This window comes from Ursus arctos, unplaced genomic scaffold (assembly GCF_023065955.2).
Source record: "Ursus arctos isolate Adak ecotype North America unplaced genomic scaffold, UrsArc2.0 scaffold_10, whole genome shotgun sequence".
Lineage (NCBI taxonomy): Eukaryota > Metazoa > Chordata > Mammalia > Carnivora > Ursidae > Ursus > Ursus arctos.
The window spans coordinates 27,783,981-27,801,951 of NW_026622764.1; positions in this window are offsets into that span (position 1 = coordinate 27,783,981).

The following is a 17,971-nucleotide window of genomic DNA, read 5'->3' on the forward strand; positions in this document are numbered from 1 at the left end:
TAGTTTTACAATAACTTCGTAAGTTGTGAAATTAGCTACAGTTGACCATTGAACAATGCAGGGGTTGGGGCTGCTGACCCCTGTGCAGTCAAAAATCTGTATGTACGTTTCATCTCCCCCAAAACGTAATTACTAATAGCCTACTGTCAACTGGAGGTCTTAATGATAATAAGTCAATTAACACGGTTTGTATGCTGTATGTGTTACATACAGTATTCTTACAATACAGGAAGCTAGAGAAAAGGAAATGTTGTTAAGAAAATCATAAGGTAAAGGAATGCACTTACAATATTATACTGTATTTATTGAAAAAAGTCCATGTGGGGACCCACAGAGTTCAAACCCATGTTGTTCAAGGGTCAACTGTATATATGTCTCTTTTTCTTCAGGCTGCTAAAGAGAGTCAAGGCAAATTTATGAAAAGTATGGCAGTGACAGGGGTTATTGTTTGAGTTTTAATGAGAAGTCATGTCAGCCATCTAAATGAAATGGAAATATGTGAATAAATGATCAGTCTCTCAGCAAAAAAATAGTGCCAATTCACTGTGTTTATATTTACAATCATTATAATATCAGTGAAACTAGTAATAAACAATAATTTTATATTTCTTTCCTAGAGTATAGATTAACCTTTTCCCCTGTTGCAAAGCATTTTATAAAAGGAAATTCTAATTTAAAATAAAAAATGAATAACATTTGCAAGTAAAACCACAAAAACTCCTGGGGCTTATATTTCTTTAATGCTGGAAATATTTGTTAAAAGTTATATTTCCTGTTTTTTTATGTTTAATGAATATGACTTTGCCTCCAGAGTCTCTGCTTTTTTTATATACTCCCCAGAAGCACTTCACAGAGTATCAGAAGCAAATCTATTTTTAAATACTTAGAACATATTAGTAATAATTAGTGTTTCATGTACACTCTTTGTATGTAATGTTCAACCTCTAGAATTAATTTAATGTATCCTCCTAACCCTCTAATCAGGCTTTTATTTTACTAAATTTGTAAGCTTAAACCTGATAAAATCACAAAGGTTTTCAATCCTATTTATGGAAGTGGTTTTATTAAGGGTCCACTGTCTAAATCTGTGGTTCCACAAATTTAGGAATTATTTTTATCAGCACATTCATGAGTATTAGATAAAAGGCTACAATATTAGGCACTGTGGGGAATGTAAAACTTAATATGGAACAGATATTGTTTGCAAGAAGCTTAAAGTCTAATTGAGAAAAACAAGACATGAAAACACATGCACTTAAAATATGACAGAAAGTAATAAAGATAAGAAAAGCACAGAGGAAGTGCCCTCGAAATAAGAGAAGGAAATAAGAGATTAAGTGTCATGTGAGCTAGAGTTGAATGACTAAGATACACATGTGCAGAAATGGGTATGACAAGCGTTCCAGCTTCGAGCTCTTATCTGTCATATTAAATTGTAATTACCTGTTTATGTGACTATCCACATTTCACTAGACAATGAACTCTGAAAGCCAGAACCATGTCTTACCGCCTTTGTGTCTCCTCAGTTCCTAAGACAGTGACCGGAAGATAGCACTAACACATAGTTGTTGAATGTTGAATGACTAGAACGAAGAAAAGTACAATGGTAAATCATGGAAGCTTTGGGGAGGAGTGAGGGCAGCTTATCAAGCGGTGATGAGTCCAAAGCGCTGGGTAAGAGTGGTAAGAGGAGGAGGGGTGAGAGGCCAGTGAGCAATGTGAACTGGGCACAGCTCTGAAAAGGCCCGATGTCAGATTTGGACATTATCTTATATGTAAATGGGGACCTACTGGATATATTTGAATAGGGAAGGACATCACCAGAACTGTGGGAAAGATTTGGTGGCAGAAGGACGTAAGCAGGACATTACCAACTATTGTCCTGGTCAGTTCGGGCTGCTGTAACAAAATACCAAAGAGTGGGGGGCTTAAACAACCACCATTTATTTCTCACAGTTCTAGAGGCGGGAAGTCCAAGATCAAGGCCCAGGCAGATCTGGTATTCAGTGAGACCCAATTCCTGGTTCATAGACAGCTGCCTTCTTGCTCTGTCCTTGCCTTGTAGAAAAGTCAAGAGAGCTTCCAGGGGTCTCTTTTATAAGGCCACTAATCCCATTTACACCCTCATGATCTAAGCACTTCTCAACAGCCCCACCTCCTAATATCATCACACCAAATGTTAGGATTTCAACATATGAATCTTGAGGGGACACGTTCGGTCCACAACACCTGGTCAGAGGTAATGCTGGTCTTCAATAAAGAAAAGATAGGGACAGAAAGCAAGAATGGTTGATGGAGGAGCTGGATCACACGTAGAACCAATAGGACATGGCAACTGAGTGAATTTCGGGCTCACTGGAGGAAGAGGGATGAACAGTAACTGAGGTTTTCTACCTCACCAGCTGAGGAGCAGTGTTCCCATTATTAAGTGGAAAAAGCATGCATGTGTGAGAAGACAGAGGCGTTTATTTTAACGGTGCTGGGTGTAAAAAGCCAACTTTCCAGGGCCAGCAAGCGGCTCAGCCAGCACTAAACTTCTACTTCCGACTGAGTGCTGTTGCCAAGACATAACCGTATCCTTATTCTGAAATACGTGAATGATTGGCTCCAGTTTAAAAATCTACTATTAAAATTAATTTCATGTGCACTTTGAAGTAAGTAATACATAGATACAGACTGAACTGCCCACCCATTCATATTTGGAAACCCCAATCCCCAATGTGACTATATTTGGAGATGGGACTTCTTTTAGGAGGTGGTAAGGTTAAACAAGGTCATAAGTGTGGAGTCCTAATCCATAGGATTGGTGACCTTATAAGAAGAGGAAAAGACCCTCCCTCCCTTCCCTCCCTCCCTCCCTCTCTCTCTCTCTTTCTCTCTCCAAGTGCACGAACTAAGAAAAAGCCATCTGAGGACATAGAGAGAAGGTAGCCATTCGCAAGCCAGGAAGAGAGCCCTCGCCAGAACGTGACCATGATGGCACCCTGATTTCAGACTTCCAGGCTCCAGATCTGTGAGAAAACAAATTTCTGGTTTTCAAGCCACCCAGTCTATGGTATTTAGTTATGGCAGCCTGAGACGGATAAGATATACACGTTTCTAAATAGGGCAGTAAGGAATTTAACAAGTTTTGAGCTGAGTTATCAGTCCAACCCAACCTCTGTTTTTTCTTTTAAATAGCAAGTGTGATTTCATGGGCATTTTTACTTTTAAACTGAATAAACTAAATGCTCTCAACTCTCTCCTAGTCAATAGCCTGTATGATCCTTGGGGTAGAGCCTCCATTTTGTCCACCATGGGTGACTGGTGCACAGAAGGCACTCAAACATCTCTTTTTCTGAGTGAACAAGTATTAGTTTATTTCCCTGCCTGAGGGGTAGGACACCGCTAAATCTGAATCAGAGCAGAAGCTCCCTTCCTCAGAGACCCAAATGACACCAGCACAGGGAACGTGTAATGTGTGACTTTTTTGCAGACATACTACATTCATCCTTAGGTTCTTTTCTCATTGAAAACATCTCTTGTGGTTAAGCAAAAACACCAAATAAGCAATACAGAAATGGTTTTTGTGCAGCTCACTAACAAATGTGGAATAGCAGCTTCACTTACAGAACGACTTTGGTCTACTCAGACAAAAAAATTGAGTATGTGTAAATCACTCAGATCAAAAAATTAAGGATTCAGCAGAGCAAATGAAAATATTTTACTTTTACTTCTATGCGTCAAAGGAGAAACAAGGTATGGTAAAAGGATTTTATATGACACTGGGAAACAAAACTAACCCTTGTTTAGAGTTTAAGGGCACAATTTTACTCTACTTGGTTTTAGTTTGTAAGAGGATGGGATTGGCGCTGTCCTGATGTCATGTTACATCCACCATCTACCATATGTCACACGATGACTTCAACCCCGCCGGCATGACCCATTGGTCACTCTCCGCTTCAACAGTTTGACCTCTGCCCAGCTCGCCTTCCTCTTTAGACCTGCCCTAATGATCAAAACATGTCCATTTTCGCTTTCTTCATTTGAGTCAGAGACAGCATTGTCAGGAAACTGCAAAAAACCATCTTATTGAAGACTGTGGAAAGTACGTGACTACAGAAACTTACTAAGAGGACTAAAATGGCCCAGCTTTTTATTTTGATTTATTTTTATTTTTTAAAAAGGTTTTATTTATTTACTTGAGAGAGAGAGAGTGAGGGGAGGAGCAAAGGGGAAGGGAGGGGGGCCCACAGACTCTGCACTGAGCACAGAGCCCAACCTGGGGCTTGATCTCATGACCCGTGAGATCATGAGCTGAAACCAAGAATCAGCTGCTCAACCGACTGAGTCACCCAGATGCCCCATAATGGCCGAGCTTTTGGAAGCTAATTTGTGCCAGGAAAGATCAGGGAGAAGGCACAATTCACCATGACCTCTCGGAATATAAAACCCGATTATCGCCATAAAGCCCCTCTGCTCTGCCGTTTGTGAAAGTCTGTCCCGGACCAGGCCCGGCGAGTGGCGCTCATGAGGCAGATCGGTGGCACAACCCTGGGTTGGGAACTAACAGGCCATTACTGACTCATTGTCTATTCATTTTAGATTGTTTCTATGGAGGATTTATAGAAACAATACCAAGGTGGCACCAAGGTGGCTATCAATGCTGTTTACAGACAATTTAGAGGAATAAAGCTGCAGTTATGCCCGGGCTGGCTTCCCTTGTGGTCCTGGGGCGTAGAGCTCTAATCCTATTGTGACGTGATTGTTTCCCCATAAACTGCTCCACAGAGGACTGTAATTGGCGTACAGGTTCAAATTAGATTGCTGTGTGTTTAGGAAAGCAGGGGTCATTTCACATCAGCACCTCTCATTAAGAAGCAGGCAACAGAGTTCTCCATTACAGGAAATCTAATGTATATATTATCTTTTATTATAAAGAAAATACCCAGAGTATATACTCTTGGACACATGCACACAGACATTACCCATCTTGTCTTTCCCCACCACGAGGAGGAGGGCAATGTGAAAATGCAAAACACATTACTGAGAACAGCAATTAAATATTTACCAGCCATGGATCATGGAACGCTAGCTTTAGGAGCTAAAAAGGGGAGACAGGAGGGTAATTAATGGGTGAAAAAGTCCAACAATTTGTTCTGCTGTCTTCTAATATCATCACATGATGGTGGAGGCCAAGAAGGCCTGTTGTCCCTGCTTTCAACTTTCCTGCTGGATGAACTCTGATGAGGTCTCAGGAGAAAACACCCTCTTCTACACTCCCTCGCTTCTTTTCAAAATCACCAAGTAAGGCTTCAAACCATTGACAGCCAAATTCATGAGAGGACAAGCTACTCATGGTGTAAGGTTACTGTCTGGATCGTGAAAACCTGGGACAGGCAACACTCCAGTTGAAGGACTAGTAAAGACTTCACAGGCTGATGCCACAAGTGAATAAACATTGTTCAAATCTTTGATTGGGCCTTTTAAAGACTCATGGAGGAAAAACATTTTTTTAAAGAAGCTGAAATGAGAAGAAAATTACATGAGCCCAAAAGAATGTAATGTTAGAAAATGAAGAAACAAAAGAGTAAAAACATGAATTGAGATGGAATATGAGGCCAGTGAGAGAATCCACAATCAAAAACCACAATGTGGATATATTCAAAAGTGACAGAGAAACAAGAAGAAAGAGGTGATAGAGGGAAAAGTGGGGAGAGGGCCCAGAGAAAGAAGAGATACTTCCCGCTTCCAAAAGAGGAAACTGATTTGCTTTCAGACACGTAAGCAACTGTGGGGAAATGCGGCCTGAGCTTGAGCCTGATGCTAAGGACGAAGTCGAGTAGTACGCTCACTCGCACACATACGCGCGCTCGCACACGCACACATACGCTCACTCGCACACGCACACATACGCGCACGAGCACTCGCACACATACACGCGTGCACACCAACTCAAGAATTTCTCTGGCATCCCGAACAGCTCCTGGCCATCGGCCGTGGAAATGAAGCCCAGAGAGACCCACGCAAGATCCCTGTATGGGTCCTGGAAAAAGAAATGTTGGAATCCTAACCCTTCAGTAACCGTAGAATGTGACTTTCTTTGGAGATAGGTCTTCACAGAGATCATCAAGTTGAAATGAGGTCATTAATGTGGACCCTAATACCAAATGACTATTGTCCTTACAAAAGGGATAATTTGGACACAGAGACAGATGTACATATAGGAAGGATGATGTAAAAACACACAGGGAGGAGATGGCCATCACACCGCGGAGAAGAAATGCCTAGAACAGATCATTCCCTCAAATTCCTCAGAAGAAACCAACCTGGCTTGACACCTTGATCTTGGACTTCTAGCCTCCAGAGCTGTTAGACAATAAGTGTCTGTTGTTCAAGCCACCCAGTTTGTTATGGTGGTCCCAGCAAACGGATACAGTCCCGTAGCTAGAGGGTCTGACTCTGAGTCACTAAATACTTCAGCCTCCCTCTCCCAAACTTCCAGGTTCCCCGGGAGCGCCGGCAGGAGATTCCTGAAGATGAACCCCAGGGCTGCCTTCTGCACAGCAGCCGGCGGATGCTCCGCTGCCTTCCTGCTTGTCTACGTCAAGCAGGCATATTACCCACAGGCAAATACTTCTGGCTTGCGGTCTCTGAGTCCCTGAGATGCATTCTCCCCGATCCCACCCCACCGCCAGCTGTCCCCTTGCTAATAGATCCCCACTATGACTTCAGAGAAGGACCTAAAAGACATGCTTCGTTACTTGACAATGATCAGCGCAGCAATTGCCAATGAGGTGATTGTACCTTAGATCGTGAGCCATGGCTTTCCTGTCTTTTGTCCCTGAGAAGCGTTGTAGTTTGGCAGAAAAAGGCATAAATAAGATGTGTGACCTTGAGATTATCAACCTCATCATCCAGAACCAACAAGAGGGCATACTAAAAAATCTCCCGATCCGTTCTCTGAGAATTCTATTACTGGGACATTGGGGGGGGAGGGGGTTTTCTCTTTCCTAAATCCTCCATGTTTCCCTGGCTTGGAGCCATTCCCAAAGTGATCCTTTCTCAGTCCTGTCTAGCTTCATCAACGGTGTTCTCCAAGGTGAATGCTTTAGAGTCAGGGCTCACATAGCCCCCTCTACGTCTCTTTTACAAGTAAAGAGAACGAACACTCTATATCCCATATGAAACCCAAGCACATCAGTGGTTTAAGCGGATTGCTTTCACCACCAGAAAGCTCTGTTACATAATGTAACTATTAGGCTAGGCAGAGCTTCATCTGATGATAAATGATAGGTCACGGAAAGTTCGTGCCCAATAACGAAGGTGCACGTCGGTATTACCAGGAGCGCACGTATATGAGAGGATGCAGGGACCATCAATAACTATGTTTGGTCCTGATAATTATTATTAGCTTAGTAATAGTTATTGCCATCCTCTCTCTTTCTGCTGATTTAGTAAAGAGCGACTAATAACAATGAGGGGTCAAATGTACAAACCAAATGATACTCCTTGCCCAGACACATAATGCAGTTTCTAATGAGCTAATAAATGCTGTCTGTGCGTGTGTGCGCGTGTGTGTGTTTGCAAGTGTGTGCTTAATCCAAGAAAATTAAAGTTGCGAGGTGCGGGGGGAACTCACCAACGACAACATTTTCTTTTCTTTCTACTAAATCATAGACCGACCATAAGCTTTCTTTGAAACCCTGCGATATGGCAGGAACCAGCTAAAGAATTCCCCTTCCGGCTGCACTTTGAATCTTCTTAAAACCTAATTCAAAGTATCGTCATTCTTTTGTAGACACAAGTCTATAAACTCATTCTCCAGATAGAAGTTTTGAAACAAAACATGGGGACTTCGGAGACATGAAGGGCTCCTTAGTAATTAAGATAAAATAAGGATTCCCATCCTGGCTCTCTATTACAGATCTGTGAAACAGCTCGATACCGCACTTCACTGGGCTGAAGCCCACTCGGGCCATCGAGTTGAAAACCGCTGTATTATTATTCTTTGATGTCTACGGCTTAGTAGCACAAAGCTGGTCTCTGAGCACTTACTCTCTATAAAGACACTCCAAATGTTTGGCCTTTGGGCTGTAAATATTGTGTCACCATTGATTTTTAACATATAAAGTGTATTTTCCTGAATGTCAAGTATTTTCAAAGTGCAGGGCCTCCCAGGAGCACAAAGTGGAAGGAATTAAAGATGGTTTAAAAGCTAGAACTACAAGCAAGCGGGGAAGAAAGGCAAGGGAAGGAAGAAATGAGAAGGAGAATGAATGTGAACAATATTCCAAGTACTGTGTCCTCTTTTATGGGTTAGTTTCAAATGTTCCATGAAAATTGACCTCATTGTCACTGAAGACATGTTAGCGTCGACATCATCAGGTGCATTCCTTGACGAGACCAGCTGCGCTCTGAGACACTGCATTCAGCACTATGGTGAAGTCTTTCCAAGACCTTTACCTCCTTGGTTTCGATTTCTCTCTGATTACTCTTCATAGTAAATAGATGCTAAACTATTTGGAAAGGAATACATGCTATCAAATCTTCTACTTCGCACACTGTAACACTCTATTTCAAAGCAACTGCTGTCAAATATCTTGATAAAATTTGCATTCAAATTAGAAAATAAAACTATTGGGAGATAAGTTTGAGCAGCTGTTGGCACATTAAAAAGTCTGCCAAATTTCACCTTCATTTCTTAGCAAAGTTGAACACGGTCAGATTTAAAGCAAATACTGTGTCATTTTCCTGTTTATAAGTTAGGAGAAACGTCCTGAGCTGTGTCCCAGACCTACAGTGGATCACCTTGCTCTTTCTTTATCAGCCTCCTGTGCCAAGTCATAATCGGACCATCAAGTTCAGTTCCTGACCTCCTACATGGAAGCTGAGACGGCCCTTGGGACTCGGACGAGCTGAAGGAGCTATTCTCTTTCCCTCAGTCAATCAGACAGATGCAACCAGAGTTAGGAAAAATCTCCTTATATAAAGCATTCCTAATTTGCATTTGCCTGTGTGTGAAGCTAAAAGAAATAAAGGTTTTGTCCCCATCTTACAAAAAAGAAGTGACAAATGTCACCAGACAAACCTTCAAATTCCTCATTGCTTTATAAAACTTGATATATCGATATATAATGCAAATAATTACCCAATTGCAACCTAGTTTAAAATGCAGACTTGTATCTTAAAAGTCCAAGGAAATAAAATTGCAAAACTAGAGCATTGTTGGAAGATGCCAGAAGAAAGTCTAAGAGGGGGTGGAGCCTAAGTGGCTCAGTCAGTGAAGCATCTGCCTTCAACTCAGGTCATGATCCCAGGGTCTTGGAATGGAGCCCCGCGTTGGGCTCCCTGTTCAGTGGGGAGCCTGCTTCTCCCTCTGCCTACTGCTCCCCCTGCTTGTGCTCTCTCTCTTTCTCTCACTCTCACATTTAACAAGCAAACACATCCACTCACTGATAGGAAAGGGAGGGAGTAAATGCTAAAACTGTTCCTGTTGGTTTCATGCATATTGCTATTCTCTTCTTTGATCAAGCTGTGGTGGTTTGCCTGGGAGTTCCAGAGCGACCACTTCTTATTCTGATTATCCATTTATTCCACTGCCCCCTCAGATCCCCATCTTCTGTCTCCTGTAACTGCTCCTGACCATCACTGATTAATTGGGAAAATGCATCGATATCTATCTTTCAACAATGATCTAGCAATAAATTTCATATTACTGAATTATGTTCTACCTATACTTAAATCTACATCCATGCATGTTTTAAGGATGTGTTTAAGACTGCTAATACAAATCAAGTTGACTATTTTTAATTCCATATCGTATACAAAGGAATTCATTGTGACTCTGTTCAGCATAAGTCAGCCAGCATTAATTGGGCTCTCTTTGTATCCTCAGCTAACTGAAGCAGGTCACCAAAGGAAAAGCTAAAGGAAATGAGCCTTTGCCAAGGAATAAGGAAATCTCAGTCCCATCTCTGTTACAAAGTTGCTGTGTAACCCTTGACCCACCATCTCTCTGGTCCCCGGTTTTTATTTGAAATTAAAACAAGTAGCCTGTGTGGACTTTACGATCTCTCCAGTATTTCCAATAATTTCTGTGTCTTCTTAGCCTTTGAGATGGTGTGGTTTTTATTATACTCTAAGTGTGTAGGTGTATGAGGTAGGGACAGAAGCAAGTAAAGGATAATACTGAGAGATAAAAATGATAAACAATATAAATACCTGTTAATTTTTGGACCACAAAAGGGAAATCTGAAGTCAGACAATGAACAGATATTGTTTATAGTTATGGGACTGGAAGTACAGTATCTTAAAGAAAAGGGAAATATTCACTTCTATATCCATTTTCTTCAGAAACCTGGCTATTTGCACACACAAGTAGTCTAAAACACTGACGACAATAGATTTTCTCCAAAATTGTGGTAAAATATTGATAATGCAAGGGCCATTCTTTTAGAAAGTTTAGGGCATTTTAGGTTTTTATTCTTAGTCACAATAAGAAAACCTCTCTCTAAATTAAAACAAAGGAATAAAACAAAGTCACAAACCAAAATTCTGTTTGATGTGTTTGTAAAGAATGACAGACAATCCCCAAATGGAACAATGTGAACAATTCTTGAAGAGTTGTAATTGGAGTTAATCCATCCAAGGGCTTTCTAACTGATGTTGAAATGCATTAAAAGTTATAGATATGATACGGCGATTTAACTGTGAAAATAACCAATAACCCCAAACAGGCTGGGGTTAAGGATGAAATCAAGATGAAGTGCTACTCGATTGGTATGATTTTGTGTCCTCATTAATTATTCCTCCAGCACAATACGCACGAAGAATCTGCACATACTCCAGGGTGGGCCTCTTAAAATTCAATTCCCTTTCGGGAATTTGCTGTCATTTAGATCAAAAGCTTGATAGCTGTTTCTTTTTTTTTTTTTTAAGATTTTATTTTTATTTTATTCGACAGAGATAGAGACAGCCAGTGAGAGAGGGAACACAAGCAGGGGGAGTGGGAGAGGAAGAAGCAGGCTCACAGCAGAGGAGCCTGATGTGGGGCTCGATCCCATAACGCCAGGATCACGCCCTGAGCCGAAGGCAGACGCTTAACCGCTGTGCCACCCAGGCGCCCCCTTATTCCACTTTCTTGACCACATTTGATTATCTGATGATAATATATTTGTACACAGTTTAGGAACAGGGTACACCTCTCATTTGATTGGATAAAATAAACATTGTTTGTCTATACTATCTGAATTTCATGGTTAATACTAAAAGCTAATATTTATTTATTTGTTTATCAATCCCTAGCTTTCTGCCGGGAATTATTAGAGGAGTTGTGGCCACAACCAAAACAAAAAATTCCTTGCCTTCTGGCAACTTACATTCCAGTGCCAGGAAGGCAGATAAGAAACCCAATAAACACAAAAGTTGACAAGCTCTCTTTTTAAAAGCAGCAGTGCCTATATTGGACTCTTCTTCCTTATATAATGGTTCAGCCTTGGTTATGAATAATACATCTTGCTTCCACAAAGCGTTCAGATACTGATCTAATTAGACTCATTTCTGAGGTCTTCCTATAGTTCACGCATCAAACACAGGCCCTTCAGGCAGCTGTGCTTGGGTCCATAGGCATGAGATGTTCACGAAAGGAGCGCAGTCCTCCTAACACTGTCCTCCCTCCCTTACAGATGGAGCGTGACAGGGATTGCCCAAGGCATTCTAATTACAAAGTATTTAGTGGTCAGGGTCTACATTCCACCAGCCAGACACTCGAGATGAGAGATGTTGCACCAGGATTTTTATCCTACCCAGGAACCCAGCTGGAAGCCGAGTTCTAAAGATGCCGCATGCCTCCCGAGTCCAGTCAGAAATCCCTGGAATTCTCCTCTTGGAAAGGCAGGCCCAGTCCCTCATTCCACAAGGATCATGATGGGCAGCGAAGCTGAGAGTGTGCTTCTGCCACAAACAACTTGGAATCGGAGACGATTTCCAAGGCCAGGGGCCTACACTCACCTGGACAATATCTGAAGGGTTTTGAAATGAGGGATGTGGGTCTTTCCAGAAAAGAGAAAGATAAAATTTAGACACCACTTTCAAATTACTGCAAATATATGGTTTTGAAAATTAAATAACAGGTGTATTTTAAATGGCTCCTCAAATTGAGAATTGAACACATTAAATCATAACTATTAAAGTAAAAAATGCAAATCTCACAATGATCTGGAGAAATTCATTTTTCAGATGAAAAATTAATATTTTTCTAAGAAGATAAAGTTTAAATCAACGTGTCTGTTCTTGTTACTTATATTTTGCAGATCAAGTTCTCTGTTACTAACACTTAAAATTTGTACTATGACACTTTTTAAAAATACTGTCTCCTATAGGAATCTTAGAAAAGAAATCCACAAAAATGAATCTGCTTCCAGACTGTCAGAGCAAACAGGAAAAAAAAGTCAAATCCATTTGCTTATTGCATATGCCTGCTGTGTTAATCTGATAATAATAGGAGATATAAATAATTAACTGCTACCTCAGATGCCACTTTGTAGGTGGAAATCAGGAGTCTCATTTTGCCCATGATCAAGTTAATGAAGCAGAACCAGACAAAACCTAAAATTCATTTCGTTTCCCTACGATTTAGAGAATGCTAAGCCCCAAATGGCTCCTACTAAAATCTTACTTTCTTCTTAGAATTTTTACCCATTTGTCTGTATAGACCTTGTTTGTTCTATAACCTATAAAATATATTACTTTGGAAATAATTCTAATTAAAAAATTAAGGACCAAAGAAGACTTGAAATATTATTGAGCCTATGCCCCTGACTGTAGCAATGTGTCTCCTCAAACAACACTCAGACAAATTTGTATTTATCCCAATTTAAAGACATTCATTGAAGGAAATTCTAACTTCCCTCTCTGGGAAACTCAATTCAGCATTTAACAATTTTATGATTTGGAAAATACACATTACACTGAACTCAAATCCAGGTTGCTGTAATTTTCTATCCATTTCCTCTGGTCTATCATTCCTGTGGACAGAGAATGGCACCTATCACCTCCCACGTAAATCCTATCAGACTATGGCCAGGCCCTCTCTTTTTTCCCACTGCAAATGTTCTATTAACCTCATAGTCCTGTTTTCTTGTCTGGAAATCCTTACTTGCCATAAACTACTCTGGAGTCACAGTAGTAATGTTTCCATTTCTTCAAGGCTGTTTAACCCAGAAATCCTACTTCTAACTGCCTAGGTATTAAGAACTAGGGTGTGTACAATTTAGAAGCAGAAATCCCCATGAAGATGGGTCCCCTATGGTGATTTTTGGATTTTTCTGCATGTGAACTATAGAATGATTTCTGGCACCATGGACAGTGTCCTAGTCTAGGTGGACTCCTTAAAGGCAAGGTCAACTCTACCTTTAGTCAAAGAATTACTGGGTTTCAGATTTTAGTGTAAGAATCTCTAAGGAGGGGCGCCTGGGTGGCTCAGTCATTAGTCGTCTGACTTCGGCTCAGGGCGTGATCCCAGTGTTCTGGGATCGAGCCCCACATTAGGCTCCTCTGCTGGAAGCCTGCTTCTTCCTCTCCCACTCCCCCTGCTTGTGTTCCCTCTCTCGCTGGCTGTCTCTCTCTCTGTCAAATAAATAAATAAATAATCTTAAAAAAAAAAAAAGAAGAAGAAGAATCACTAAGGAATCTTATGAACAGTGTAGATTCACTTCCCTGTGGCATCATCCTTCACTGCCCAAGTCCTGAAATGGTGGATCTGAGCCAGACCCAGAATCTGCAGGGTTTTTTAAAAAAGATTTATTTATTTATTTGAGAGAGAGAGAGAGAGAGAGAGAGAGACCGTGTAAGCCTGTGAGCAGAGGGAAGGGCAGAGGGAGATGGAGAGAGAATCTCAAGTAGACTCCCCACTGAGCATAGAGCCTGATGTCGGGGCTCGATCTCACGACCCTGACATCATGACCTGAGTTGAAACTAAGAGTCAGATGCTTACCGGACTGAGTCACCCAGATGTCCCCAGAATCTGCATTTTTAACAAGCTTCTCTTCACAGCACTGACCCCCTGGCCCCAGTGATTGTGAGGCACATCTTCTGGGAAGTACACTTGAGAAGGTGTTTCCTCTAGCTGCCATTATCCTTTTTTTCTAGCCAGAAGCAGGATGTGATCTGAATTCAGAAAGTACAGGCAGGGAAATCTCTGTGGATTAACCGCAGGAAGTGAAAAGCTTAGTGAAACCTTCTCAGTGCAGCTACCTCACTATATTTACAATTTCTTGCACATTCATTCATTCATTCTTCCATGTGTTCAAACTCCACTCACATTTTCTTGGGTTTCAGAGTCAACAGGCTAGAGTCTCAGAGTGGAGAGGGGTTCTGACACATGCCACGTAAGGTCCCTTGATAACTAACCAGCAGCATAAATAGTAAGTATTGCTGTATAGGAATCCAAGTAAATAGTAAGTTCTTGTGGGACGGGCAGTCTACAAAGGCTTCAAAAACTATGTAGTCATTCAACAAATATGTATTGAATGCCTACCATGTGAATGAATTAATAAACTGTTGAGCACTTTGTTTCAAAGGGCAATTGACTAACAATAAAACATACACTAAGTCATTCTGCTCATCCATTTGTGAAACACTTATTGAGCATTTACCATATATCAAATAGCCAATTAAGCGCTAAAAATGCAAAGATAAGTTCATTCAACCACAGACATTTATAGGATGCCTACTGTGTGCCAACCACTTCTCTAGGCACTTAAGATACAGCAGTGAACCACCTTAACAGAGATCCCTGCTCGTACGGGGCTCACATTCTAGACGCACAGCAAGAACGAAAGGTTTACAAAGTAAGCGAAAGAAGTATAGAATTTTGTTAGTGATAAGAGCCATGGAGAAAAATAAAAACAGGAAAAGGGATGAGAACGTCACGGGTGGGGAAGGGGTGCCAGTATAGATGGCCAGCGAGGGTTTCACTGGGATGACCCATAGGCAAAAACCTGAAGGGTGGAGAGGGAGGGAGTCATGCAGGCACCATGGGGAAAAGCATTCCAGGCTGTAGGAACAGCAAGTGCAAAGACTCCTAGAGTGTTTGAGGAGTAGCGAGGAGGTGGAAGCAAGAGGGAGAGCACAGAAAATACAATAACTGATAAATGGCAGGGGCCTTCTAGGATGTTCCAAGGCCTTTGGATTTTACTCCGAGTGACATTAGGAGTCACTGATATGTTTCAAGCATGGAAGGGCGGGGTTAGACTTCCATTTGGGAATTCTTCCAATGGGAATTCTGGCTACAGTGCTGTGAAGAGCCTGGGGTGAAGGTCTAGGAGAAGAAACATTAAAAGCAGTGAGAAGTGTTAGAACAATTTAAGTGAGGGATGCTGGCAGACTGCACCAAGAGCATTGCCGTATGTGTGAGAAGTGGTCTGATTCTGATATGATTTTGACATAGAACCAGACATTTGCTGATGGACTGCACATGAGCTGTGAGGGAAAAGAAAGGCATTCAGGATGACTCCAAGTTTTTAAGCCCAGAAACCCAAAGTTGCCAGTAGCTTAGAATATTAATAAATGATAGGAGAAGCAAACTTGGGGAAGATCAGGAGATCCGTTTCTGGACCTGTGATGCGTGAGATGTCTATCAGACATGAAGAGAGGGTGTTAGGGAGGCCACCGGGTGTTGGGCAGTGCATGGGAAAGGTCAGTGCTTAAGATAAAAATGCGGTTGTTATCAGTATATAAATAGTATTTGAGGCCATGTACCTGGGTGAGGTCCCTGAAAGTGACTGTGGAAACAATTTGGGGCATTTTCATGCTTGGAAACCAGCTGCAAAGGAGATTGTCCTGAGAACCACAGCTTACAAAATGTCTGGGATTCTGCTTTTGCTCTCCTCTACTTCATTCTGCATTTTGAGTGATCTTTTCTAAATAAAATCAGACTTCACACATCCCCTCCTGAAAACCTCTCAGTAACTAATGCTCTCAGGATCGGACGCTCTCAAACTGGCCTATGAAGGTCTGCGTGGCCTGGCCGGCAGCCTCCCCCTGCAGGTTCATTCGGAGCCTCTCCAAACACACTATTTTCTTTCAATTCTTCAATTCTTTCAATTCCTTCCTGGGCCCTTGCTCAGGATGTTCCATGTCCTTGTACAGTCCTTCCCTTCATTTTTCCATGGTAACTCCCTCAGAAACCTTCTGGAATTCAGTCAAATTCCTTCACCCTTCCTCTCCTCGCCCAGGACCATGTAACTTTGTGTCCTAGAACTTACACAGAGCTAACACGAGCTTCGCCTGCACGATCATCTGAGTTTTCTGTGCTTCCACCAGACCACAAACACGATGATAGCAGGGAACTGACATGGTTGTCCATTTTCCCAGCCCCAGCACAACCACATGACACAAAGGAGATGTTCGGTAAGTCTTGAAAGGTGGAAATAATGAATGAAGATAATCTGAAGTTTTATTTCTAAAGACGTAGACCAATAATGTATTCACATTCCCTTGGGTTGCTCAAGGAAATTTCTACACATTGCCAGAAGTACCCTCACAATAAATATAGAAAATAATAGTTCGCCTCCCTTCTCAATGGCATGTTCCAAATTTAATTTCTGTTACATCTTGCCTCTTTCAGAGAAATGTCCCTTTTTAACAAGCAGGTCATGTAAACAGAGCTTCAGACAATGAACAGTGTGTCTGAAGAGTCTCACAGCAAGGAGAAAGAGTGCTAGGAAGTGCCCAGAGGGCCAGTTTATACCAGGACTTCGCACAGTGAATGAGCACCAATTTACTATGCTACATGGATTATGGAATATGGGTACTGGATTAGCAATCAGAAAAGGTCAGTCTGCAGAGGAAGTCACAGAGCCTGAGAAGTAAGAAGCCCACTCTGCTAGTGGCTGGAATCACTGCCTGGGGAGCTAAGTTCACGCAAATGGGCTCTTGCAGCCAGGCGATGCCTTTTCAATCTTTGGGCTAAAGCAATTTATCTAGCCTGGTGCACAGCTATAGATCTCACTTTTTTCCTGAATCAACATGATCTATGTTAGACTTTGATTGAAAAAAAAAAAGCTTATCAGAGTGGTTGAAGGATTTTCCTTGTGGATTTTCAGGACGATATCAGACGTAAACTAAAGTAAGGATACTCTGTTTACACCAAGTGCATGATTTAAAAGACATATTCTTATTAAGTGTTGAATTTTTGGAAGAATGTGGCTTCTTAACAGCTAAAAATAATATATAATTACATGACATCATGTTGCATTGCAACTTTGACTTAAAAACATTAAAAACTTTAGAGAGATTGCCTATCTATCCATGCATGTTTGTGAAAGAAATATAACTAACTCACTTTTATGGCTGAGAAAAATGAAACTTTTAGAATAAGTTTAAAACCAATCTGTAAAAGCAAATACCACAAAGTCTAGATGGTTCAGCTTTCTTCAATGGACAGTGGGCTTGGTAAGGCAGGCAGCTTTCATAGACATGGTGTGATATGAGAATGATACATACAATAAATTAAAATGCTTTATATAACATGTAGTACACAATTGCTTTCAAAGATGATCTCATCCTTATAAGAGGATGCAAGCTTTAGGATCTTTTCAGAAATTCCAACTCCAATCGGCTTTTAAAAGCTAGAAATGTTATCCCATATAGCAAGAAACGGTCGGTAGGGCAAGCTCAAGCCCTACCATATATACCCACTTTGTTCTCAGATTGGCTTCCTTCTTGGTCACAGGACGGTGGCCGTAACAACTGGAATTCAAGCTTTCCTGAGCGTGTCCAGCTGAAAGGAAGAGATGACTTCCCCTCAACATGGAATAAAAAAACCTTTCCCTTCATCTGATTGGTCCAACTTGATCACATGTCCACAACAGTTGACCAACCAAAGTAACCGTGGAATGTCAAGTACCCATTGTCTTCTCAGGGAGCCCCTTAAGAAAATTCTGTTCGGGAAGGAAGAACAGAGGAGCAGCCTGTGGGCAGGCGATCA